At 48.4% G+C, this 26127-nt stretch overlaps 1 long non-coding RNA gene across 2 annotated transcripts; it reads right to left on the reverse strand.

Annotated features, from left to right (window-relative positions):
* Positions 1-4363: 4363 nt before the first annotated feature.
* On the reverse strand, positions 4364-21510 carry LOC135969929 (uncharacterized). Of its 2 annotated transcripts, XR_012433092.1 has the most exons (4): positions 21399-21510; positions 20684-20827; positions 5279-5358; positions 4364-5098 (listed from the first exon to the last, which is right to left on the reverse strand). It is a non-coding gene; the product is annotated as an uncharacterized lncRNA (long non-coding RNA). The 2 variants fall into 2 exon arrangements; XR_010585285.1 differs by having other exon boundaries at positions 4364-5358.
* Between the last annotated feature and the right edge of the window lie 4617 nt (positions 21511-26127).

The following is a 26127-nucleotide window of genomic DNA, read 5'->3' on the forward strand; positions in this document are numbered from 1 at the left end:
ATGTCCTGAGGTCACGTTGCTGGCCACAGCCTTTAGGAGATGCAAATATCAAACTAATGGCGATAACATTTGGACAAAATAGTATCCTTTCTTCTCTATTCTTGTCAAACCTCTCAAGTAAAGGTTATATTGTGAAAAATTCTAAAAAAGGAAGGCAAGGCAAAGATTTGCAAAGTACATGGTAAACGTATACTATCCTTAATGAAGTGGTGTTTAAAAGTTGTTTTAAGACTTTTTTTTTTTTTTTTTACAGGTGCAATGGCTCACACCTGTAATCCCAGCACTTTGGGAGGCTGAGGTGGAAGGATCACTTGAGCCTGGATGTTCAAGGCTGCAGTGAGCCGTGACTGCACCACTGCACTCCAGCCTGGGAGACAGAGTGAGACTCTGTCTCAAATAAAAAAAAAAAATAAAAATTGGTTTAAGTTTTTTTTTTTTTTTTTTTTCTGGGGCGGAGTTTTGCTCTTGTTGCCCAGGCTGCAGTGCAATGGCACGATCTCAGCTCACCATAACCTCCACCTCCCAGATTCAAGCGATTCTCCTCCCTCAGCTTCCCGAGTAGCTGGGATTAGAGGCATGTGCCTCCACGCCCAGCTAATTTTGTATTTTTAGTAGAGACGAGGTTTCTCCATGTTGATCAGGCTGGTCTCAGACTCCCAACCTCAGGTGATCCACCCGCCTTGGTCTCCCAAAGTGCTGGGATTACAGGTGTGAGCCACAGCGCCTGGTCTAAATTTTTTTTTTTTTTTTGAGATGGAGTCTTGCTCTGTTGTCCAGGCTGGACTGCAGTGGCCTGATCTCGGCTCACTGCAACCTCCGCCTCCTGGGTTCAAGCAATTCTCCTGCCTCAGCCTCCTGAGTAGCTGGGATTACAGGTGCCTGCCACCACGCCTGGCTAGTTTTTTGTATTTTTAGTAGAGATGGGGTTTCACCATGTTGGCTAGGCTGGTCTCGAACTCCTGACCTCATGATCTGTCCACCTCAGCCTCTCAAAGTGCTGGAATTACAGGCATGAGCCACTGCATCCAACCAATATATTTTTTTAAGAGCAGTTTTAGGTTCACAGCAAAATTGACAGGAAGGTCCAGCGATTTCCCGTATATCCCTGTCCCCACACACTCACAGTCTGTCCCATTGTCAACCAGAGAGTGACACATTTCTTACGATGAATGAGCCCACCATGACACATCGTCACCCAAGTCCACAGTTTCCATTCATGTTCACTCTCGGGTTGTACTACATTTAATGGACAAATAAGAGCTAATACTTCTGAAGTGCTTACTGCAAGCCAAGTACTGTTCTACGTGTTTTGCATGTGCTATAAAGTCATTTAAGTTTTACAGTGACTCTATGCATTACCTGATATCCCCACTTTACAGACAGGGACACTGTTTGGGATTGGTTACTTGTTTGAGATCGAACAGTGGATGAATGAGGCAGAAGTGGACGGAGCTCAAGTGGTCTGGCCCAGTCTGTTCCTGTGCTCCTCACCACGCTGCTGTGCTGCCTCTATGGATGGGGACACAGAAAGAGAAGTCAACAGGGGAAAGGGAGAAATCTCACCAGCAACTAGGGACATTTAGGGTGAGGCACTGAGACACTGTCTGTTTTGAACCTTCAACTGAAAAAATCTCATGCTTATGAAGTCACAGGGAAAAGGCCATTTTCTGTGCTGCCAAAGGCTTGCCATCCTGAAGGACGGGCTAACACCAGGCACCAAAAAATGTGTATCTCAGGAGTGCTATTTATAAGATCTTGGTGGCATATGGTGGCTCATGCCTGTAATCCCAGCACTTCAGGAGGCCAAGGCAGGCGGATCACTTGAGGTCAGGCATTCGAGACCAGCCTGGTCAACACGGTGAAACCCTGTCTCTACTAAAAATACAAAATTAGCTGGGCATGGTGGCGGGCACCTATAATCCCAGCTACTTGGGAGGCTGAGGCGGAAGAATCACTTGAACCTGGGAGGTGGAGGTTGCAGTGAGCAGAGATTACGCCATTGCACTCCAGCCTGGGAAATAAGAGGAAAACTCCATCTCAAAAAAAAAAAAAATTAGTTACAAACAATCTCCGAGTTGGTATGGTAGAGTGGCTATGATAGAGAAAAGTTAAGAAAAAAACAAACTTGTGGCCAGGCGTGGTGGCTCTCGCCTGTAATCCCATCACTTTGGGAGTCCAAGGTAGGCGGATCACGAGGTCAGGAGTTCAAGACCAGCCTGGCCAAAGAGACCAGCATGGTGAAACCCCATCTCTACTAAGAATACAAAAATTGACTGGGCATGGTGGTGGATGCCTGTAATCCCAGCTACTCGGGAGACTGAGGCAGAAGGATTGCTTGAACCCAGGAGGTGGAGATCATGCCATTACACTCCAGCCCGGGTGACAGAGACTCTGACTCAAAAAAAAAAAAAAAAAAAGGAAAAAAAAAAACTTTCAACACAAGGAAATTAGTTAGCAGGACACATTTCTTTTTTCTTTTTTTTTTTTTTTTTTTGAGATGGAGTCTCGGTCTGTCGCCCAGGCTGGAGTGTAGTAGCCAGATCTCAGCTCACTGCAAGCTCCACCTCCCGGGTTTACGCCATGCTCCTGCCTCAGCCTCCCAAGTAGCTGGTACTGCAGGCGCCCGCCACCTTGCCTGGCTAGGTGTTTTTGTGTTTTTCAGTAGAGACGGAGTTTCACTGTGTTAGCCAGGATGGTCTTGATCTTCTGACCTCATGATCCACCCGTCTCGGCATCCCGAAGTGCTGGGATTACAGGCTTGAGCCACCGCGCCCAGCCAGGACACATTCTTTTTGTTGCTGTTGTTGTTTTGAGATGGAATCTTGCTCTGTTGCCCAGGCTGGACTGCAGTGGCACGATCATTGCTCACTGCAACCTCCACTTCCTGGGCTCAAGCAATTCTGCTGCCTCAGCCTCCCTAGTAGCTGGGATTACAGGTGTGCACCACCACGCCTGGCTAATTTTTGTATTTTTAGTAGAGATGGGGTTTCACCATGTTGGCCAGGCTGGTTTTGAACTCCTGAGCTCAAGTGATCCGCCCACCTCGTCCTCCCAAAGTGCTAGGACTACAGGCATGAGCCACCATGCCCGGCCTTAGGACACATTCTTTTTTTTTTTTTTTTTTTTGAGGCGGAGTCTTCACTCTGTCGCCCAGGCTGGAGTGCAGTGGCACCATCTCGGCTCACTGCAAGCTCCGCCTCCCGGGTTTGCGCCATTCTCCTGCCTCAGCCTCCGGAGTAGCTGGGACTACAGGCGCCCGCCACCGCGCCCGGCTAATTTTTTGTATTTTAGTAGAGACGGGGTTTCACCGTGTTAGCCAGGATGGTCTCGATCTACTGACCTCGTGATCCGCCCGCCTCGGCCTCCCAAAGTGCAGGGATTACAGGCGTGAGCCACCGCGCCCGGCAGGCCACATTCTTAAAGTGGGATGCCAGGCAGTCAACAGAAAAACTTGCCAACATTTTTAATTTTTAATTTTAATTTTTATTTTCAGACAGAGTCTCGCTCTGTTGCCCAGGCTGGAGTGCAGTGGTGCAATCTTGGCTCACTGCAACCTCTGCCTCCTGGGTTCAGTTGATTCTCCTGCCTCAGCCTCCAGAGTAGCTGGGACTACAGGCACACACCACCACGCCTGGCTACTAAAGTTGCTAACATTTTGCCAGACAAGAATTTCAAGACACCAGACGTGGTGGCTCACACCTGTAATCCCAGCACTTTGGGAGGCCAAGGTGGGAGGATTGCTTGAGGAAGGAGTTCGTGACCAGGCCAGACAACAAAGGGAGACCCCATCTCTACAAAACAAATAAATAAAAAGAATTGCAAAAGAGTTTCTCATACATGGCAATGTGTTTGTGATATAAGTGGGAAAAAAACAGGTTTCAATATAAGAATAAATCACTATTTTCTCATTGTTCTGTTGAGAAATGATTGTAAAGATTTATGCCAGGCCGGGTGCGGTGGCTCATTCCTGTAATGCCAGCACTTTGGGAGGCCGAGGCGGGCAGATCACCTGAGGTTGGGAGTTCGAGACCAGCCTGTCCAACATGGTGAAACCCCGTCTCTACTAAAAATACAAAAATTAGCCAGGAGTGGCGGGACGCGGCTGTAGTCCCAGCTACTCGGAAGGCTGAGGCAGGAGAATCATTTGAACCTGGTAGGCGGAGGTTGCAATGAGCCACAGGCCACTGTACTCTAGCCTGGGTGACACTGTGAGATTCTGTCTCAAAAAAAAAAAAAAAAAAAAAGATATATGCCAAGTTGTAGCTAGTGATTATTTCTTAATGAAGTAATGGTGATTTGATTTTCTTCTTTGAGTCTATTGTATTTTTTTCTAAATTCAACACAAAAAAAGTAGTCATAGGAAAGTAAACATTATTTTTAATTAAAAATAGTAAGCAGAACATTTCAAAATAAAGCACCTATTGGGACTCTACGTTGAGAAAAATAGCCCATCTCCCATGGTACCTCGTTGTCAAAGTCCACAGGGGGTCTCTGAAAAATGGTGATTATACTTTTGTCTCACTATTAACACAGAAATCCCATCAGAATGCAGTCATTTTCTTGTAAAGGAGAAAGTTCTTGGTAAGGAAGCCACAAATAGAAATAGTTTTCCATTTTCCTTAAATTTGTCCATGAAAGTTTTATACCCGAATATGGACTCTCTCAAGCAGCTTTCCTAAGGAGGTCAAAGTGCTGATGCTGAAGTTACGTCTCTATTGCTCCTTAGGACCACCACCTTTACGGGGACTGAGAGTCTCCAGGGAAATTCTACTTTGTAATAAGATGTTTTCTTCCTATATTAGATGATGACTCCTAAGCTGGACAAAATCTGTTCTGTAAATAAAGGTGGCGAATGCTTCAGTCTGTACTCCTGGGTCCTGTTTGAAGCAGAAGAATGCGAGAGGCTCGTAGCAATGCACTTTGGGCCAGGGTGTGTCTGGTGCATTGGTGGCTCAGCCCAGACCGCCAGCACCCCACATCAGGGAGGGCTGATGGCAGCTTTCTTCACAGCTTGAGGCTACAGGATGCACATCGGGTCTATGCTAGACCTGCTGGTAGAAATGCTCTTTCACTGAATGGTTCTCTTTCTTGAACTTGCCTATTCCAAGGACAGAAAAGAAACATGGGGCTTGGGCTTTTCAATCAGGTTGTGTATCTCCTCACTGATCTTCCTTCCCACTCTCCCCACCCGGATGGCCCAGGCCTGCTCCTTCCTCATTTGCACCGTGAGCACCACATCACACAGTCCTCAACAACCCCAGGCTCTGCCCCCACAAACCCAGTCTGCCCACTCTCCCTCGAAGACATCCTTCTCCATGTTCCTGCTGACGTTGCCTTTCTTGTTTGTGTTTCATCCACCTGTAAAATACAAGTTTCAAGGCCAACTCAGAGGACAAAGAAACTGCTTCAGGCCGGGTGCAGTGGCTCACGCCTGTGATCCCAGAACTTTGTGAGGCCGAGGTGGGCAGATCACCTGAGGTCAGGAGTTCGAGACCAGCCTGACCAACATGGAGAAACCCCTTCTCTACTAAAAATACAAAATTAGCCAGGCATGGTGGCGCATGCCTGTAATCCCAGCTACTCGGAAGGCTGAGGCAAGAGAATCGCTTGAACCTGGGAGGTGGAGGTTTTGGTGAGCCGAGATCGTGCCATTGCACTCCAGCCTGGGCAACAAGAGCAAAACTCCGTCTCAGAAAAAGAAAAAAAAAAAAAAAATTAGCTGGGCGTGGTGGCGCATGCTTGTAATCCCAGTTACTCAGGAAGCTGAGGCAGAAGAATTGCTTCAACCTGGGAGGCGGAGGTTTCAGTGAGCTGAGATCACACCACTGCACTGCAGCCTGGACGACAGAGCAAGACTCCATCTCAAAAAAAAAAAAAAAAAAAGGAAAGAAAACTGCTTACATTCATCTTTGGAGCTGGAGAGTTAGCCTTTAATGAATGCTGTCCTGCAGCAGAGATGCTCTATGGACACTTAGCAGGAGCTGAGGACAGCAAGCTTGCCAATGGATGAGAAATTGAGGAAAACCGAGGAGACTAATCAAAGTCAGAGAACATCATTTAAAATGACCAAGTTGGCCGGGCGCGGTGGCTCATGCCTGTAATCCCAGCACTTTGGGAGGCCAAGACCGGTGGATCACGAGGTCAGGAGATCGAGACCATCCTGGCTAACACAGTGAAACCCCCGTCTCTACTAAAAGTACAAAAAAATTAGCCAGGTGTGGTGGCGGGCACCTATAGTCCCAGCCACTCGGGAGGCTGAGGCAGGAGAATGGTGTGAACCCAGGAGGCGGAGCTTGTAGTGAGCCGAGATCACACCACTGCACTCCAGCCTGGGCGACAGAGCAAGACTCCGTCTCAAAAATTATAAATAAGTAAATAAATAAACCAAGTCAACCAGGCGTGGTGGCTCATGCTGCCCAGCATTTGGGAGGCCGAGACAGGAGGATTGCTTGAGGCTAGGAGTTTTGAGACCAGCCTGGGCAACATTGTGAGACCCTACCTCGACAAAACATAAATAAATAAATAAATAAAATAAAAAGACCACATCAATGTGTTTTGCAACTTACACAGTGTTTGTCTCAATGTGACAGGATCCTGTGCTAGGTTGTGTATTTAGCAGACAAAGCCCCAAGATAAGAAATAAGCTTGGCAGGTAGGTATGGAAGAAGGTCAGGTGGCTGACAAAGTTCAAGGTAGAACAGAGGACTCAGTGCCAAGGGTGGCAGTGAAAACCGATGATATCAGTCTGGAATTACCAGACTAGATTTTTTTTTTTTTTTGAGACGGGATCTCACTGTGTTGCTAAGGCTGATCTTGAACCACTGAGCTCAAGCAGTCCTCCTGTCTCAGCCTCCTGAGTAGCTGAGACTTCAGGGGCACACCACCATGCCGCTTTCAGCCCAGATTTCACTGAAGAAGTGCAAGTGCAAGTACAGAAATGCAAATTTTAGGGCCAGCGTGGTGGCTCATGCCTGTAATCCTAGCAGTTCGGGAGGCTGAGGCGGGTGGATCACTTGAGGTCAGGAGTTCAAGACCAGCTTGGCCAATATGGTGAAACTCTGTCTCTACTAAAAATACAAAAAAGCCGGGTGTGGTGGCACACACCTGTAATCCCAGCTACTCAGGAGCCTGAGGCAGGAGAATCACTTGAACCTGGGAGGTGTAGGTTGCAGTGAGCCAAAGTCACACCATTGCACTCCAGCCTGGGCAACAGCGAGACTCTGTCTCAAAAAAAAAAAAAAAAAAAGTGCAGAGATGGTAGAAAACCCAGGGGGTGAGCAGGGGGGAGAAGGGGGCATTAGGAAAAATGTCAGGTGACATAAGGCAGCCTTGCCCTGGCTGCTCCCTCTCCCTGACTTAAGCATGGCTGGCATCTTTGCTTCCTGCCCACCTCTTCCACGAAGCCCTGTGTGACCCCTTGGTTTGAAACAGCTGCCCAATCACTCTGTCCATCAGGCTATTTCATATCTCGGCCACGCACTTATCACTCCCTGTTATTTTCTTGTTTGTCAGTTTACTCCCTGTCTCTCTCAAAAAGGATGTCAGTGCTCTGCAAGCAGAGACCTTGGGTGGCAGAATCCAGAACTGCCTGCCCACAGGACATGCTCAATAAGCATTGCTGAATGTGTCCACCTCTCCCATTCATCTTCGAATTTAACTACCAAGCAACATGGCTGGATATAAAGAAGGAAACCCATAAGTTACTGGCACATAGTTTGCCTGATGCACATTTTGCCATTAAATATATTAACACTGACAAGTCCTTCCCTCCTGTACCTGTCGAATGAATGTATCTTGCACTATTCTCCAGCGAACTCTCCTATTCATGCCAGCCTTGTCATTTCGTCATTCTCCACACATCCCCACACTTGCCTGACTTCTCTGCCTTTACACACAGTGTCCTCAACACTGAGGCACTATTCCTTTTCCTTCTGTCTATGGACAGTCAACCCATGCTTTAAATACCAGTTCAGATCTTTTTTTTGAGACAGCGTCTTGCTCTTGTCGTCCAGGCTGGAGTGCAATGGCACGATCTTGGCTCACCACAACCTCCACCTCCTGGGTTCAAGCAATTCTCCTGCCTCAGCCTCCCAAGTAGCTGGGATTATAGATGCCTGCCACCACATCCAGCTAATTTTTGTTTTTTTAGTAGAGACGGGGTTTCACCATGTTAGCCAGTCTGGTCTTGAACTCCCGACCTCGTGATCCGCCCACCTCGGCCTCCCAAAGCGCTGGGATTATGCTTCATCATCCTATTGGGAGCAGACTCCACAGCTGGGTGCAGGAGTGGTCTGCTGCTCCTGTCTGTCTGAAGACAGCTTCACACTCCCCTCAGCACAGAGGTGGCTCAGGGATAGGCACACGACTCTGCAAAGCCAGTCAGGTACCAGGAGGATTTTGCTGAGGGCGTTGGGATTATGGCAGGTGCCCCTCCTTGTGGTGCTTGATTTGAGAGCATTAAGGCCTGGAGCTAAATAGCCACTGATATGGTTTGGCTATGTGTCCCCACCCAAATCTCCTGTTGAATTGTAATTGCCAGCGCTGGGAGAAGGGGCCTGGTGGGAGGTGATTGGATATTGGGGATGGATTTCCCCCTTGCTATTCTCGTGATAGTGAGGGAGTTCTCGCGAGATCTGGTTTTTTAAAAGCGTGCAGCACCCCCCCCCCCCCCCCCTTTACTCTCTTCTTCCTCCTCCAGCCACGTAGGCTGTGCCTGCTTCCCCTTCGCATTTTGCTATGGTTGGAAGCCTCCTGAGGCCTGCGCAGCCCCGTGAGTCAATTAAACCTCTTTTCTTTATAAATTACCCAGTCCCAGGTAGTTCTTTATGGCACTCTGAGAACGGACTAATACAGCCACCTTGTGAGCCTAAGGGAGAAGCATGCTGGGGACGTGCCCCCCAACAAATCCCTGTCTCCTGTGGAGGGAATGGTGTGTTTGAAGGAAAAGGCCTGGCATTTAGGGGAAATGAAAGAAGTTGTGTGTATGAAATATTTGGAGGGAAGAGGCAGATGGGATAGGGTGGGGAGAGGCTCTATATGAAGGAAGAGAGGTAGGCAGGGTCCTGATCATATAGGACTTTGAGGAAACCAAAGGACCTTATCCCTTATTTCCCCTGAGCTTACATTCTAGGAGCTCTAGGTTAGACAGGACCATACGAAGCCTTTGAGCTCCTGGGGAAATACTGATATATTTTTGGGTGTTTGAAAGAGCGCTATGAGAATTTTGCAATTTTATATTTTAGTTTTGAAAAACAATGTGACTTTTACTTTTATAAAATTTAAAATTTTTTTAATTTGGCAAATAAAAATTGTGTGTGTGTACGTATATATATATGTATACATTTATTTATTGAGACAGGGCCTTGCTCTGTTGCCCAGGCTGGAGTGCAGTGGCGCCATCTCGGCTCATTGCAGCTTCAACCTCCTGGGCTCAATTGATCCCCCCACCTCAACCTGTCGAGTAGCTGGAACCACAGGTGTGTACCACCATGCACAGCTAACTCTTATTTTTTGTAGAGATGGAGTCTTGCTATGTTGCCTGGGCTGATCTCAAACTCCTGGACTTAAGAGATCCTCCCACCTTGGCCTCCCAAAGTGCTGGGATTACAGGTGTGAGCCACCAACCCTGGCCTAAAAATTGTATCTATTTATTGGGTACACCATGATGGGTTTTTTTGTTTGTTTGTTTTGTGAGACAGGTTTTGTTCTGTTGCCCAGGGTGGAGTGCAGTGGTGTGATCTCGGCTTACTGCAACCTCCTCCTCTTGGGTTCAAGCAATTCTTGTACCTCAGCCTCTCAAGTGCTGGGACTACAAGCGCATGCCACCATGCCTGGCTAATTTTTTTTTTTTTTTTTTTTTTTGAGGCGAAGTCTCACTCTGTCGCCCAGGCTGGAGTGCAGTGATGCGATCTTGGCTCACTGCAATCTCTGCCTCCCGGCTTGAAGCAATTCTCCTGCCTCAGTCTCCCGAGTAGCTGGGATTACAGGTGTGCACCACCATGCCTGGCTAATTTTTGTATTTTTAGTAGATACGGGGTTTCACCATGTTGGTCAGGCTGGTCCTGAACTGCTGACCTTGGGCGATCCGCCTGCCTCGGCCTCCTGAAGTGCTGGGATTACAGGTGTGAGCCACTGTGCCTGGCCAATTTTTGTATTTTTTAAGTAGAAACAGTTTTGCCAGGTTTGCCAGGCTGGTCTTGAACTCCTGACCTCAAACGACCTGCCCACATTGGCCTCCCAAAGTGCTGGGATTATAGGCATGAGCCACTGTGCCTGGCCCACCATGATGCTTTGAATAGAATGGCTACATCAAGCAAATTGACATATGCATTACCTCCTGTACTTACTTGTGTGTGTGTGTGTGTGTGTGTGTGTGTGTGTGTGTGTGTGTGTGGACAATATATTTTCTTTTTTTTGTGAGACAGAGTCTCTCTCTGTTGACCAGGGTGGAGTGCAGGGTGCGATGTTGGCTCACTTCCACCATCTGCCTCCCAGGTTCAAGCAATTCTCTGCCTCAGCCTCCCGAGTAGTGGGATTACAGGCGTGCGTCACCATGCCTGGCTAATTTTTGTATTTTTAGTAGAGATGGGGTTTCACCATCTTGGCCAGGGTGGTCTTGAACTCCTGACCTCACGATCCACCTGTCTCGGCCTCCCAAAGTTTTGGGATTACAGGTGGGAGCCACCGCGCCTGGCCCACAACACATTTTCTAAACTGGCTGGTGATCACCCATGACTGAGTGTCCGCATACCATATCAGGCTTGCGCATGTGTCCTGGTACTGGTTGTCATTCATTTGCCCTCCTCCCTCTCCGGTCTCCACCCCCGACCCTTCTCCACCCGGCAGAAGCTGACCAGCATGGGCGGAATCCATGGGCCACCTTGCCTTTAGCTTTGTGGTGTGAGGAGCCCTGGCAGGAGAGGATGACAGCAAGAGTGAGGCCTTTCCCAGCAAGCCTGGCCCTGGCTGTCTGTGCCCCTAGACCAAAGGTCACGTCTCCTCTCACAGTGGCTTCTCTCCTTGACTCCCTCCTCCTGTTTGGGGGCCCCTCACTCTCCTGTGTCCTGTAAGCCTAGCAGTTCCTCTGCCATCAGCCCCTGGTTTCCGCACCACCTCAGCACATGCCAGGCGTCTCCTTGTAAGTCAACCCTCCCCCAATTACCCAAGGCTCGGTGAGCTGTTGGGATCCTGACTGATACAGGCATCGAGTAGGGTAACTTTTGCTTTTCCACATTAATTACAAGAGAGAGATAGTTGGACAGAATCTGGGAAAGATTCATTTAAATTGAATGAAGGGTCGATGACATCAAGAGCCCTGTGCCTCGCACTGTTCATATAAGGATACTGAGCAGTTTGAATGGAGAAAAGCAGTAGAGAAACCGACTTTGCACAGCAGTTGCTGGTGCCTGCCAGGCAGTGGCAATCTGTACTGTGTTCTTGTATGGAAAGTGATTTCATTTCAGCAAAACAACATCAACTGTTACATTCAATTAGAGCCGTTAATTTGACTTCTATTTGCCTTGTACTTGTGTCTGTATATTATTTGCAAATTGTTTGGTTTTATTATCGTATAAAATTCATGATCTTCAGAGTTTATACCTAGGTTCATGTTTGTTACTTTTTTTTTTTTTTTTTTTGAGATAGAGTTTCACTTGTTGCCCAGGCTAGAGTGCAGTGGCATGATCTCAGCTCACTGAAACCGCCACCTCCTGCGTTCAAGTGTTTCTCCCGCCTCAGCCTCCCGAGTAGCTGGGATTACAGGCGTGTGCCACCACCCCTGGCTAATTTTGTATTTTTAGTAGAGACAGGGTTTCACCATGTTGGTAAGACTGGTCTCGAACTCCTGACCTCTGGTGATCCACCCGCCTCAGCCTCCCAAAGTGCTGGGATTACAGGTGTGAGCAACAGCACCTTGCCCATGTTTATTACTTGTAAATGATACTACGATAAAATAATTTGATTTTTTAAAAATGGCTCCATACATCCCTCAGCTTGAGAACACTGATCTAGTCCAACATTTCCTCTGCTGCAGAAATGCTTCTGATCCACCAGGGTTTCCATATCCATTTGTCAAAAAAGTTTGACCTTAAACTAAAGTTAAACATTTCCAATCATGCATCCTGATTTTGTCCACTGTAGTGACCCTCATGAAAACTCCAAGCTCTTTTCTGTGGAACAGTTTTCCATCGCTAATATCCCATAATAGCATTCTCGCCTCTCCATTCCTGTTTCTCAAACGCTTACCCCTCTCCCAGGTCTCAGTGCGAACGCCCTCCTCCGTGAAGTAGTCCTTCACGTTCTCCCCCTAACCAGAAGCGGCCTCCCCTCACTGGGACTTTCGCAGCGCATCATATCCCACTGTTTGTGCTAGTTACCAGTGTACGGCTTCCCTTCTCCTGTTAGTTTTTGCTTTTGGAAAGCAGGATTTGTTATTCATTCATTTGTACTCACTGTAGCCCTTACCAGTGTCTAACATATATAGTTGTTTAATAAATATTGAATGAAAAGAATCAGTGAAAAGTGTAAGAATATATTATACACACACACACAATACGAATGAAAAATAGAAAAGTTCTGCGTAAACGTATAATACACATTTGCCTCTTTTTTTTTTTTTTTTTTTTGAGACGGAGTCTTGCTGTGTTGCCCAGGCTGGAGTGAAGTGGTGCGATCTTGGCTCACTGCAACCTCCCTCTCCCAGGTTCAAGCAATTCTCCTGCCTCAGCCTCCTGAGTAGCTGGGACGATAGGTGCCCGCCACCATGCCCGACTAATTTTTGTATTTTTAGTAGAGACGGGGTTTTGCTGTGTTAGCCAGGCTGGTCTTGAACTCCTGACCTCCAGTGATCTGCCTGCCTCGGCCTCCCAAAGTGCTGGGATGACAGGTGTGAGCCTCCGCACCCAGCCTGCCCCGTATTTTTAATATTTGTTCCCTCTGAATCAGGAGCCCGGTTCAGGCTGCTGTCCAGCAGCACCACTGAATGTTATATGTTAATCTGCCACCTTCAACTTCTCTGTGCTAGAGACCACCTTCGTTTGTAAAGCACCAGAATTTCTTTGTCCCCTCACACCACTTCTTCTCTAAATGGAGTCTAACATCAGCCTCTTTTTTTTTTTTTTTTTTTTTTGAGGCAGAATTTCGCTCTTGTTGCCCAGGCTGGAGTGCAGTGGCACGATCTCGGCTCACTGCAACCTCTGCCTCCCGAGTTCAAGTGAGTCTTCTACCTTAGCCTTCTGAGTAGCTGGGACTATGCCCAGCTAATTTTTGTATTTTTAGTAGAGACAGGGTTTCACCATGTTGGCCAGGATGATCTCGAACTCCTGACCTTGTGATCTTCCTGCCTCCGACTCCCAAGGTGTTGGGATTACAGGCGTGAGCCACCGTGCCTGGCCGGATTCAAGCAATTCTCCTGCCTCAGCCTCCTGAGTAGCTGGGGCTACAGGTGCCTGCCACCATGCCCAGCTAATTTTTGTATTTTTTTTTTTTTTAGTAGAGATGGGGGTTTCACCATATTGGCCAGGCTGGTCTCAAACTCCTGACCTCAAATGATTCACCTGTCTCAGCCTCCCAAAGTGCTGGGATTACAGACATAAGCCACCGCACCCTGCCCAAAACTCAGAACTTTAAGAGATAGGGAGTCACTGATTATTTTACCGCAGATTTTAAAAAATACCTGGTTTCCCAAGTTATTTGAATCCTCATTGATTTTAAGGCTGGATAGTCCTTAAAAATTATCTACAATACTTTAACACTTAATGTTTTACAAGTGAAGAAATAGGCCATCTGCTTTGTTCCATCTTATTCCGGGACTCTTCAACCCTGTGGGTAGAAAATCACAGAGCAAAGCAGATGAATGTCATTGCCAAGCAATGAATGTCATCACTAAGTTGAAGGCCAGCTTCATTTAGGGGCCTCAGCATTACTGAGTGATTGAGCAACCTTTTAACTACCCTTTGATCACCACTCCTACCTTCAAACACTATTCCAACCTGCCTCACACTCTCTTCCTTTTTTATTCCCTTTCCCAAACTCATTCTTCACAGCCAACCTTGTCCTCATTCAACAAAGATTTATTAAGTGCCTTCTGTACTGCTGTCCCCATGGCTTCAGATGCCGCGGGGACAGCAGCACCTTAGGCCAAGGTTCCTGATCTCATGAAGCGTCTTTTTTTTTTTTCTTGAGACAGGGTCTCACTTCGTTACCCAGGCTGAAGTGCAGTGGTAGGAACATGGCTCACTGCAGTTTCGACCTCCTGGACTCGAGATCCTTCTGTCTTAGCCTTCCATGTAGCTGGGACCACGGGCCCACGCCAGCATGCCTGGCTGAGTTTTTGACTTTTTGTAGAAGCGGGGGGTCTCACTTTGTTGCCCAGGCTGGTCTCAAACTCCTGGCCTCAAGCGATCCTCTTGTCTCAGCCTCTCAAAGTGCTGGGATTACAGGTGTGAGCCACCATGACCTGCCAGAAGCTTCTAGTCTTGTCGGGGGCCGGAGAAGCCAGGCAACACATAAACAGGCAAACTCACACTTTTTTTTTTTTTTTTTTTTTTTGAGACGGAGTCTCGCTCTGTCGCCCAGGCTGGAGTGCAGTGGCCGGATCTCAGCTCACTGCAAGCTCCGCCTCCCGGGTTCCCACCATTCTCCGGCTTAGCCTCCCAAGTAGCTGGGACTACAGGCGCCCACCACCTCGCCCGGCTAGTTTTTTTGTAGTTTTAGTAGAGACGGGGTTTCACTGTGTTCGCCAGGATGGTCTCGATCTCCTGACCTCGTGATCCACCCGTCTCGGCCTCCCAAAGTGCTGGGATTACAGGCTTGAGCCACCGCGCCCGGCCCACACTTTTTTTTTTAAACACATTTTTTAAAGTGATGGTGAAAGATAATTAAAAATAGACTGGTGCAATGGCACATGACTATAATGCCAGCACTTTAGGAGGCCAAGGTGGTAGGATCACTGGAGGCCAGGAGTTCAAGACCAGCCTGGGCAACATGGTGAAATCCCCTTCTCTACAACTCTACACACACACACACACACACACACACAATTATCCGGGCATGGTGGAGTGTGCCTGCAGTCCCAGTTACTTGGGAGACTGAGGCAGGAGGATTGCCGAAGCCCAGAGGTTGCAGCTGCAGTGAGCTATGATTGTGCCACTGCACTCCAGCCTGGGCAACAGAGCGAGAACCTGTCTGGTTTTTTTCTTTCTTTTTTTTTTTTTTTTGAGACGGAGTCTTGTTCTGTCACCCAAGCTGAGTGCAATGGCACGATCTCGGCTCATTGCAACCTCTGCCTCCCGAGTAGCCAGGATTATAGGCGTGCCCAGCTAATTTTTGTATTTTTAGTAGAGATGAGGTTTCGCAATGTTGGCCAGGGTGGTCTCGAACTCCTGACATCAGGTGATCTGCCCGCCTCAGCCTGTCAAAGTGCTGGGATTATAGCCGTGAGCCACCAGACCTGGCCTCCCTGTCTTTAAAAAAAAAAACAAAAAGAGTGATGTGGTACAGTGACTAGTTTACATGAAGCGATCCTTAAAGGTTTCTAGGAGGGGAGATGTCTAATCTGAGTTCTGGAGGAACGAAAAGTTCAGCTTTTCAAAGTTCAGAAGGCTATCCCGGGCAGTGGCACAAGTGAAAAAGTATCAAGAACTATGTACAGAAAAGTAGACAGGTGGCAGGTGATGTTGAGCTTTTCAATTCAGGGGATAAAGTTTAGATATTATTCCAAGTGAGGCTGGAAGCCATTTGAATAGCTTAAGTGGAATTGCGGCAAATTTTCATTTAAAATTTTTACTTTAAAATGGGGGCCCCCAATCCCAAGGCCGTATGCCAGTACTGGTCTGTGGCCTGTTAGGAAGTAGGCCACACAGCAGGAGGTGAGTGGCGGGAGAGGGAAGCTGAGCTCCACCACTGTCCAATCAGTGGCGGCATTAGATTCTCATAGGAGCTTGGGCCCTATTGTGAATTGCATACGTGAGGGAGCTAGGTTGCGTGCTCCTTATGAGAATCTAATGCCTGATGATCTGTCCCTGTCTTCCATCACCCCCAGATGGGACCATCTAGTTAGAGGAAAACAAGCTCAGGACTCCCACTGACTATGGTGAGTATGTAATAATACAACTAAAGTACATAATAAATGTAATGGGTTTGAATCATCCTGAAATCATCCGCCCGCCCCCATGGAAAAATTGTCTTCCATGAAACCAGTCCCTGGTGCCAAAAAAGTTGGGGACTGCTGGCTGGGTGCGGTGGCTCACACCTGTAATCCCAGCATTTTGGGAGGCTGAGGTGGGCAAATCACCTGAGGTCAGGAGTTCGAGACCAGCCTGGCCAACATGGTGAAACCCTGTCTCTACTAAAAATACAAAAATTAGCCAACTGTGGTGGTGGGCACCTGTAATCCCAGCTACTTGGGAGGCTGAGGCAGGAGAATCACTTCAATCTGTGAGGCAGAGGTTTCAGTAAACCAAGGTCATGCCACTGCACTCCAGCCTGGGCAACAGAGCAAGACTCTGTCTCAAAAAAAGAAAAGAAAACAAAACAAAACAAAATTAAAATTAAAAAGTTAGCAGATAGACTAAATGAAAGGTTGGACAGGGCTAAAAGTGAATTGATGACCTAGAAGATTTTATTGACATATTCTGTCAGACTATAGCATAACATAAGAACAGATGGACACTATTATAGGGAGGGTAAGCATCATGGACGTAATCCTTTAAAAGGAATACCAGAAAGAGAAGATGGAGTAGGGAGAAGTAATGACAAAGATCACAGAATTTTCTAGAACATAGTTCACATATTAAGAATCTCACCCCGTCTCTACTAAAAAATACAAAAAACTAGCTGGGCGTGGTGGCGGGCGCCTGTAGTCCCAGCTACTCGGGAGGCTGAGGCAGGAGAATGGCGTAAACCCGGGAGGCGGAGCTTACAGTGAGCTGAGATCTGGCCACTGCACTCCAGCCTGGGCGACAGAGCGAGACTCTGTCTCAAAAAAAAAAAAAATCTCACTGAGTCCTGAGAAGAATAAAAATAAGCAAAAAAACTCCACACCTAAATAGGGGGTAGTTAGGAATGGAGAGAAAATCAGGCAGATTACCTACCAAAACATGAGAGTGAGACTGACGTCAGCCATGGGGCCCATAAGAAGATAATTTAGTGGAGCCATCAAAGTGCTGAGAAAAATATTTTTGATCTTAGAGTTTTATTCTCAATCTTCCAGTCAATATTAAGAGTAAAATAAAGACATTTTGGATCTTCTAAGAGTAAGTGACATTACGACCTACAAATGCTCTCTGAGAGAACGAATAAAGGACATTCTCCGAGAAGAGAAATGAACGCTGGAAGATATAATGGATTGCAAGAAACCAATGTGTGCAAAGAAATTAGCAGACTTGGTGCGGTGGCTCAAGCCTGTCATCTCAGCACTTTGGGAGGCCAAGATGGGTGGATCATTTGAGCTCAGGAGATCAAGACCAGCCTGGGCAACACAGACTAGCATTTCTATTTTTTTTAAAAAAGACAGAGAGCTGGGTGTGGTGGCTCACGCCTGTAATCCCAACACATTGGGAGGCCAAGGCAGGTGGATCCCCTGAGGCCAGGAGTTTGAGATCAGTCTGGCCAACATGGTGAAACCCCGTCTCGACTAAAAATAAAAAATTAGCTGGGTGTGTTGGCACATGCCTGTAATCCCAGCTACTTGGGAAGCTGAGGCAGGAGAATTGCTTGAACCCAGGAGGTGGAGGTTGCAGTGAACTGAGATCGCGCCATTGCACTCCAGCCTGGGTGACAAGAGTGAGACTCTGTCTCAAAAAAAAAAAAAAAAAAAAGAAAAGAAAAAAAGACATTAGGCTGGGTGCGGTGCCTCACACCTGCAATCCCAGCACTTTGGGAGGCTGAGGCAGGTGGATCACCTGAGGTTAGGAGCTCAAGATCAGCCTGGCCAATGTGGTGAAATCACACCTCTACAAAAATAGAAAAATTAGCCAGGCGTGATAGTGGGCACCTGTAATCCCAGCTACTCGGGAGGCTGAGGCAGGAGAATCGCTTGAACCTTGGAGGCGGAGGTTGCAGTGAGCTGAGATCAGACCACTGCACAGCCTGGGTGACAGAGCGATACTCCCGTCTCAAAAAAAAAAAAGGACATTAGCAAAAGTTGTCTAAAGAAATATGGACTGTGAATTGTTTTGACGTTTTAAAATTATAATCTGTAGCTAGAAGGAAACAGGGACTTAGGAGAAAAGTAGCTCTCTCAGAGCCAAAGCTTTTAGCCACTTGTTTTTTGTTTTTGTTTTTTTGAGAGTCTCACTCTGTCACCCAGGCTGGAGTGCAATGGTGCGATCTTGGCTCACTGCAACCTCTGCCTCACAGGCTCACGTTGATCCTCCCACGTCCGCCTCCCAAGTAGCCAGAACTACAGGTGCGCGCCACCATGCCCAGCTAATTTTTGTATTTTTAGTAGAGACTTGGTTTCATCATGTTGCCCAGGCTGGTCTCAAACTCCTGAGCTCAAGTGATCTGCCCTCCTTGGGCTCCCAAAGTGTTTGGATTACAGGCGTGAGGATTGGGGCCTGACCTAACCACTTGTTTTGTAGACCTGGTTCCTCAGTGTCTAGCACAGGGCGCAACACAAACCCAGTGCTTTGCAACCACTTGCCAAAAGAAGGAATGAACGGACTGATGAATGGTGCTATCAGCATGCAGCCTTTCCAGAATATTGCCATGTTCACAGAGTGAGATTTGCCACCTCTGTGAGTCCACTGAGGTCCCTGTAGCCAGTGAGCAGGGACACGGGCAGCCAGGAGTGCTGTGCCGCCGACTCTTCTAGAAACAAGTTTGGATTGTGCTCCTTCCAAGGGCTTCTGGGAAAAATGCCTGTCTGCTGGCAGCTCTGCCCTTCTGCGTAAGGCCAAGAACCCTCTGAACAAATAGCAGCTTAGTGAGAGGGCAGGAGGGGACAGCCACATGTCTGGAGAGCACACACTTCCTGTTCACTGAGTGCCATATGGGACTTTTTTCTACTTATTCCAGAGCCGGTCTAGATTCTTGACCAAACAAATAGGCCCCTCCTGTGTGCAAGCCCACTTCTAGACCTATGGGGAAAAAACTCAGTAATGAATCAAAAGCCTATGCTGCAGTATTTCCTGACCCCATTTAATTCTGACACTCCAAGCCTGAGCTTTCACAAATACATAGTGACTTAGAAACTAGAGGATGCTCTTAAATGCCATTTATTCCAGATGCAGAGATGCGTTTCAATGCAAGGCACAAAAAACGAAATTACTCAGCTTTTTCTAATGTTGGGATGAAATATGGCCACAGGGAGGGCAAACTCCACTCATTATTTCCCAGGGAGAGATCACGATATTTTAGAAAGGGTGGGGAGAAGTCTTGAACACCACAACTAATGTCTAACACAACAATCGCATTTCCAGAAAAGTTCAAAACCAAGGGCAAGACAAATAGGAGATGTGACTTGGCTTGGTCACGGACTGCCAGTGTGAACGGCTCTGGCGCCTGCCTTTCGGGAGAGGATTCCCTTTTCTAATCTATTGAGACCATTGTGACTCCATCTTTAAAGTTCTTTCTAGTCCTAAAGTTGTACAATTCGCCATATTTTGGCTGCAATAATTTCCTAGTCTCCCCTGGCCATTTCTATTCATTTACTCACTTTTAATTAAATGAGTGTTACCTGAATTCACCCTTGTAGGAATTGTATATAGTTGCATCGCTACTTTTCCAACCACGTTCCTGCATCAACCAGCCACCGGCGCTCTCAATTCCTGCACAGCCACCAAACAGCCAACAAATATTTATCAAGTTCCTAACATGAGCCAATCAATGTTGGACAGTAAAGAAAGCAAACAGACCCTGCATCCAAGGAACTTATATTTCATTGGGGGAAAACAAACAGTAAGTGTGTAAACAGATACATACATAGAATGATTCCAGGTATTAGTAAACACTAGGAAGATGTGGATGGTGGAAACAGCCACAGTGACCAACCAGGGGAACAATCTTCTAAGCATAGCAACGGCAACCACACAAGTCCCAAGACAGGAAACAGCCTGGCACCTCTGAGGATGGAGGGGACCGCAAAGTGGCTGGGGCACAGTACATGAGGGAGAAAGTGTAGGGAGATGGGGTGAGTGCCCCGATCGTGCCGGCCTTTGAATTGTATTCTGAGGACTTTGGTCTAAGTGTAGTGGTACCACTGGATGGTCTTAAGGAGGGGAGATGATGTGAGCTGACATATTTCCGAAAGATCACTCTGTCTGCTGTGTAGAGGGCTGGGCTGGAGAACACGGGGACCATAAGAAAAGTTCTTAGCCGGGCGCGGTGGCTCATGCCTGTAATCCCAGCGCTTTGGGAGGTCGAGGCGGACGGATCACGAGGTCAGGAGTTCGAGACCATCCTGGCTAACACGGTGAAACCCCGTCTCTACTAAAAATACAAAAAATTAGCCGGGCGTGGTGGCAGGCACCTGTAGTCCCAGCTACTCGGGAGGCTGAGGCAGGAGAATGGCGGGAACCCGGGAGGCGGAGCTTGCAGTGAGCCGAGATCGAGCCCCCCCCCCCCAAAAAAAAAAAAAAGAAAAGTTCTTGGCTGCCTGGGCTAATGTCAGCATTGGAGAGGGTGAGAGGTGATTTGGGACACACACACACAAAGGCTGCTGAGTGCAGCTACAGAAACTCACGGGGTTGCCGTCACTCTCCACTAAATTCTCGGTAATGCTGGCATGTTTTCGCCTGTCGCTGCTCAGGACACTCTCAGCACATTCTGCCTCAAAGCCTTCTACCCTGCCTCTTCCCTCTCCCCTCCAGACGTTAGCCTGCAGCTTCTGTAAAGTAAAAGGATGCCACCCACCTTGGCATCGCGCTCCACTTCGTGCCCCGCGCATCCTCGTCTGGGAACCTGGATTCCATGTTTTCAGGCTCCGAGGAAGTCCCTGGGAGGCGCCTCTCTAACCCCCACCCCAGGTCCTCCTGCTGACATCCTCTGAGCCGCTGCCCCTCCCTGGGGCCTTCTCTTCCACACGCGCCACTTCCTGAACTCTGTGGGTGCCTTCACCTCATCTTAGGAACTTGCCCAGGTCTCTCCCAAATCCAAAAACCAGCTCCCACTTCCTGCACTTCCCGCCCTCCCTTCATTCCCTCCTAGCCGTCTCAGTGCCGTCGCCTCCCATTCGCTCCTTGGTTGGTCCTCCCTGCAGCCATTCCTCCAAATCCTCACCCGCAACCTTCTAACACATGGACACGCGTGACTTTTCCTCTCCTCTTATTTCAGCTCCCCGGCGAGGTAGCCCCCTCACCCAAAGAAGGGCTTCGCTCACTTTGGGGCCCCTGTGCACCTCTAGCTTCCCTGGAGCCCGGAGCCAGCTGGCTGCCACTCCCAAGCTCTGCCCACTTCACCTGCGCGCTGTTCCCAGGATCCTGGGCTGGCTTCTTGATAGTCTCACTCGGTGGGGTCTCTGTGAGTGATGTTCTCTGGGATCAGAACTTCAGCCACCACGTTGCCAATGACTCAGACCCCACCTCAGGTCTCCCTCAATGGCTCCCTCTCCTCTCTCCTCCCCTCCCCTCCCCTCCCCTCCCTCCCATCCCCTCTCCTCTCCTCCAGTCTCTTCCTTTTCCCATGGCTACTGTTTCATTCGAGCCTTCCTATTTTCTTCCCTGGACTATCATAGTAGCCAACACATTGATCACACTGTCTACAATTTTTTTTTTTTTTTAGATGGAGCCTCGCTCTGTTGCCCAGGCTGGAGTACAGTGGCATAATCTCGGCTCACTGCAACCTCCTCCTCCCAGGTTGGAGTGATTCTCCTGCCTCAGACTCCTGAGGAGCTGGGACTACAGGTGTACGCCACCACACCCAGCTAATTTTTGTATTTTTAGTAGAGATGGGGTTTCACTATGTTGGCCAGGTTGATCTCGAACTCATGACCTTGTGATCTGCCCGCCTCAGCCTCCCAAAGTGCTGGGATTACAGGTGTGAATCACCACGCCTGCCTGTTTTTTTGTTTTTGTTTTGTTTTGTTTTTTTTGTTTTGTTTTTGAGACGGAGTCTTGCTCTGTCGCCCAGGCTGGAGTGCAGTGGCCGGATCTCGGTTCACTGCAATCTCTGCCTCCTGGGTTTACGCCATTCTCCTGCCTCAGCCTCCTGAGTAGCTGGGACTACAGGAGCCTGCCACCTTGCCTGGCTAGTTTTTTGTATTTTTTAGTAGAGACGGGGTTTCACCATGTTAGCCAGGATGGTCTCGATCTCCTGACCTCGTGATCCGCCTGTCTCGGCCTCCCAAAGTGCTGGGATTACAGGCTTGAGCCACCGCGCCCAGCCTTGTTTTGTTTTTTTGATGGAGTTTCTCTCTTGTCACCCAGGCTGGAGTGCAATGGTGCACTCTTGGCTCACAGCAACCTCCGCTTCCCAGGTTCAAGCAATTCTCCTGTCTCAGCCTACCCAGTAGCTGGGATTACAGGCATGCGCCACCATGCCCAGCTAATTTTTGTATTTTTAGTAGAGACAGGGTTTCACCATGTTGGCCAGGCTAGTCTCGAACTCCTGGTCTCAGGTGATTCACTCGCCTTGGCCTCCCAGAGTGTTGGGATTACAGGTGTGAGCCACCTCGCCTGGCCTAGAGTTGTTAATCCTCCCAATTCATCCTCTTTAAGCCACTAGAGTAATCTTTTTAACAGTGAAATGCCACGCCATGGCATTTCACCTTTTATATCCTTCAGACTGGGTTTAGTAGCTCACGCCTGTAATCCCAGCACTTTGGGAGGCTGAGGTGGGAGGATTGCTTGAGCCAAGGAGTTTGAGACCAACCTGGGCAACAAAGTGAGATCCTGTCTCTACCAAAAAAAAAAAAAAAAAACCATACAAAAACTTAGCCAGGCTTGGTGGCACACGCCTGTGGTTCCAGCTACTCTGGAAACTGAGCTGTGAGATCACTTGACCCCTGGAGGTCGAGGCTGCAGTGAGATGTGATTGTGCCACTGCACAACAGCCTGGGGGACAGAGCAAGACCCGTCTCCACACAAAACCAAAAAATCCTTGAATGTCTCCTTTCGTACCTCTAGAGCAGTTTTTTTTCTTTTGTGAGATTGAGTTTCACTCTTGTCACCCAGGCTGGAGTGCAATGGCACGCTCTCAGTTCACTGCAACCCCTGCCTCCTCCTGGATTCTAAAGTTTCTTAGCTAGAATCTTACATCTTTCATCCGGTCTGTCTGTCTTCTTTAACTTCATGTCCTGCCATTTTCCACCAAGCACCTGCGCCCACCACCTGCTGGGAATTTTCTGAAAATGCCATGCTTCTCAGAAGCCCAGCCTAGATAATTTGCAAGGCTCTTATTTCAGCTCCCCGGCGAGTTAGCCCCCGTTCTCTGTGAGAAGTACTTTGCTCACTTTCAGGACTTGATGCACCTCTGGCTTCCCTGGAGTCCGAAGCCAACTGCGCTGCCACTGTCAAGCTCTGCCCCCTTCACCTCTGCTGCTGTGTCCAGGGTCCTGGGCTTGCTTCTCTGATTCTTGTTAAGAAATCATCAACCGGCCGGGCGCGGTGGCTCAAGCCTGTAATCCCAGCACTTTGGGAGGCCGAGACGGGCGGATCACAAGGTCAGGAGATCGAGACCATCCTGGCTAACACGGCGAAACCCCGTCTCTACTAAAAACACAAAAAAATTAGCCGGGTGAGGTGGCGGCGCCTGTGTTCCCAGCTACTCGGGAGGCTGAGGCAGAATGGCGGGAACCCGGGAGGCGGAGCTTGCAGTGAGCTGAGATCTGGCCACTGCACTCCAGCCTGGGCGACAGCGAGACTCCGTCTCAAAAAAAAAAAAAGAAATCATCAACCGGGCACGGTGGCTCACGCCTGTAATCCCAGCACTTTGGGAGGCCAAGGTGGGCGGATCACAAGGTCAGGAGATCGAGACCATCCTCGCCAACATGGTGAAACCCTGTCTCTATTAAAAATACAGAAAAGTAGCCGGACATGGTGGTTGGCACCTGTAATCCCAGCTACTCGGGAGGCTGAGGCAGGAGAATCACTTGAACCCAGGAGGTGGAGGTTGCAGTGAGCCGAGATTGCGCCACTGCACTCCAGAGTGAGACTCCGTCTCAAAAAAAAAAAAAAGAAGAAGTTGCAGGGTGACGACAGCAGCAGCAGATGAAGGGAGCACAGGCCCTCTGTGTCGCACTCTGTGACTGCATAGGTCACATGCCCACAAAGCCACTTTACTTCTTTCTAAACTGTGTGCCGTGCTGGAAATGACCCTTCCTGTGTTGCCTGCCTGGCGAAATTTTAGTTGTACTTCTAGATCAGTGTAGGTAGCTCTTCACCTTCTGAGGTTGTCACTAACCCTTTAAGTGTTGGGGCTGGGCACAGTGGCTCATGAGTGTAGTCCTAGCACTCTGGGTGGTTGAGGCAGCTGGATCGCTTGAGCCCAGGAGTTCAAGACCAGTCTGGGCAAAACCTTGTTTCTACAAAAAAACACACACAAAAATTAGCTGGGCATGGTGGCACCCGCCTGTATTCGCAGCTACTTGGGAGGCTGAAGTTGGAGGATTGCTTGAGCCCAGGAGGTTGAGAGCCAATATCGCACCACTGTACTCCAGCCTGGTAACAGAGTGAGACACTGTCTCAAAAAACATACGAACAAAAAAAAGTATGTTGGAAAGTATGGGCCGTCGATATGCATATAACTTAAGGTTTGGAACACAATTGAAGAGACCTCATGTGCTCTCTGATGCCCATAACCTGAACCTACAGAGGCTCATGAACCCAGATTAAAAGTCTCACTTGAGATTCAGTTCGAATGTCACCTTCTCTAGTAAGCTTTTCTGGCCCCTACTGGGCAGGAGAAAGCACTCCTTCCCCTGCAGGGCCTCGTCCATCCCTTTGTTGTTATAATAATCGTAATCAATTATGGACAACGGTTACCGTTTCTGGAGGGCCCACCATCCGTTAGACACATTTCAGAACTTCCTGTAACTTGGCCCATTAGGCATTTTATCACCACCTTCACAGATGAGGACCTGAGGTTCAGAGTTTAAGGACCAGAGCTTAAGAAAAGGGGCGGGGTCCCTGAGGACTGCAGAGTGCCCCCATGGCTGTGGCGCCCCGCCCTCAAGTCACCTGTCTTCCTAGACTGACTGATCTCATAGCCTGAGCCCTGGGAAGGTGCAAAGATTGTGCCGTGTTCATTTCTGCACTCCCAGTGCCTTTCCAGAAGATGGTTGCTACTAAATAAATACTTGACTTTATCCACAGGTTTTTTTTTTTTTTTTTTTTTTTTGGAGACAGGATCTCGTTCTGTTGCTAAGGCTGGAGTGCAGTGGTACAGTCTCAGCTCACTGCAACTTCTGCGTCCTGGGTTCAAGCGATTGTCTTGCCTTAGCTTCCCGAGTAGCTGGCATTACAGGTGTGTGTCACCACGCCCAGAGTTTTGTATTTGTATTTTAATTTTTAAAATTATTTATTTTAATTAATTAATTAATTTTTTTGAGACAGAGTCTTGCTTTGTCACCCAGGCTGGAGTGCAGTGGTGCAATCTTGGCTCATTCCGACCTCCACCTCCAGGTGCGAGCCACCATGCCCGGCCACCGCAGCTCTTTTTATAGCCCTAGATCAGTCACTACTGGGCATCCGCCAACGATGATTGGAGAAAACCAGAGTGTGACTTCCACAAAAGATGCCACATCCTTATATCTGGGCTCTGAGATTCTCTTAGACTTGAGCCAGCACCAAGTGACTGCCCACAGATAGCTTTGAGTCAAACCACATTAACCAAACTCTGAGGTTACCAGGCCAGAGCATTTCTCTTCCCTAGAGCATCTTCCTCTTAACCATGGGTTTGCCAGCTATTGCATTTGTTCCTCAGGCATTTCTGATAAGATATTGGTGGTTTTCTTTTTTTTTTCTTTTTTATGGAGAACAGGGTCTTGCTATGCTGCTCAGGCAGGTCTCGAACTCCTAGGCTCAAGCAATCCTCCCGTCTCTGCCTCCCTAAGTGTTGGGATTACAGGAGTGAGCCAATACACCTGGCTTCTAACGAATTTTTTTAAAAAAGCAAACACGCTGCACGGTGGCTCACGCCTGTAATCCCAGCACTTTGGGAGGCTGAGGCAGACGGATCACGAGGTCAGGA

The sequence above is a fragment of the Macaca fascicularis genome, chromosome 3 (genome assembly GCF_037993035.2).
Source record: "Macaca fascicularis isolate 582-1 chromosome 3, T2T-MFA8v1.1".
Classification (NCBI taxonomy): Eukaryota; Metazoa; Chordata; class Mammalia; order Primates; family Cercopithecidae; genus Macaca; species Macaca fascicularis.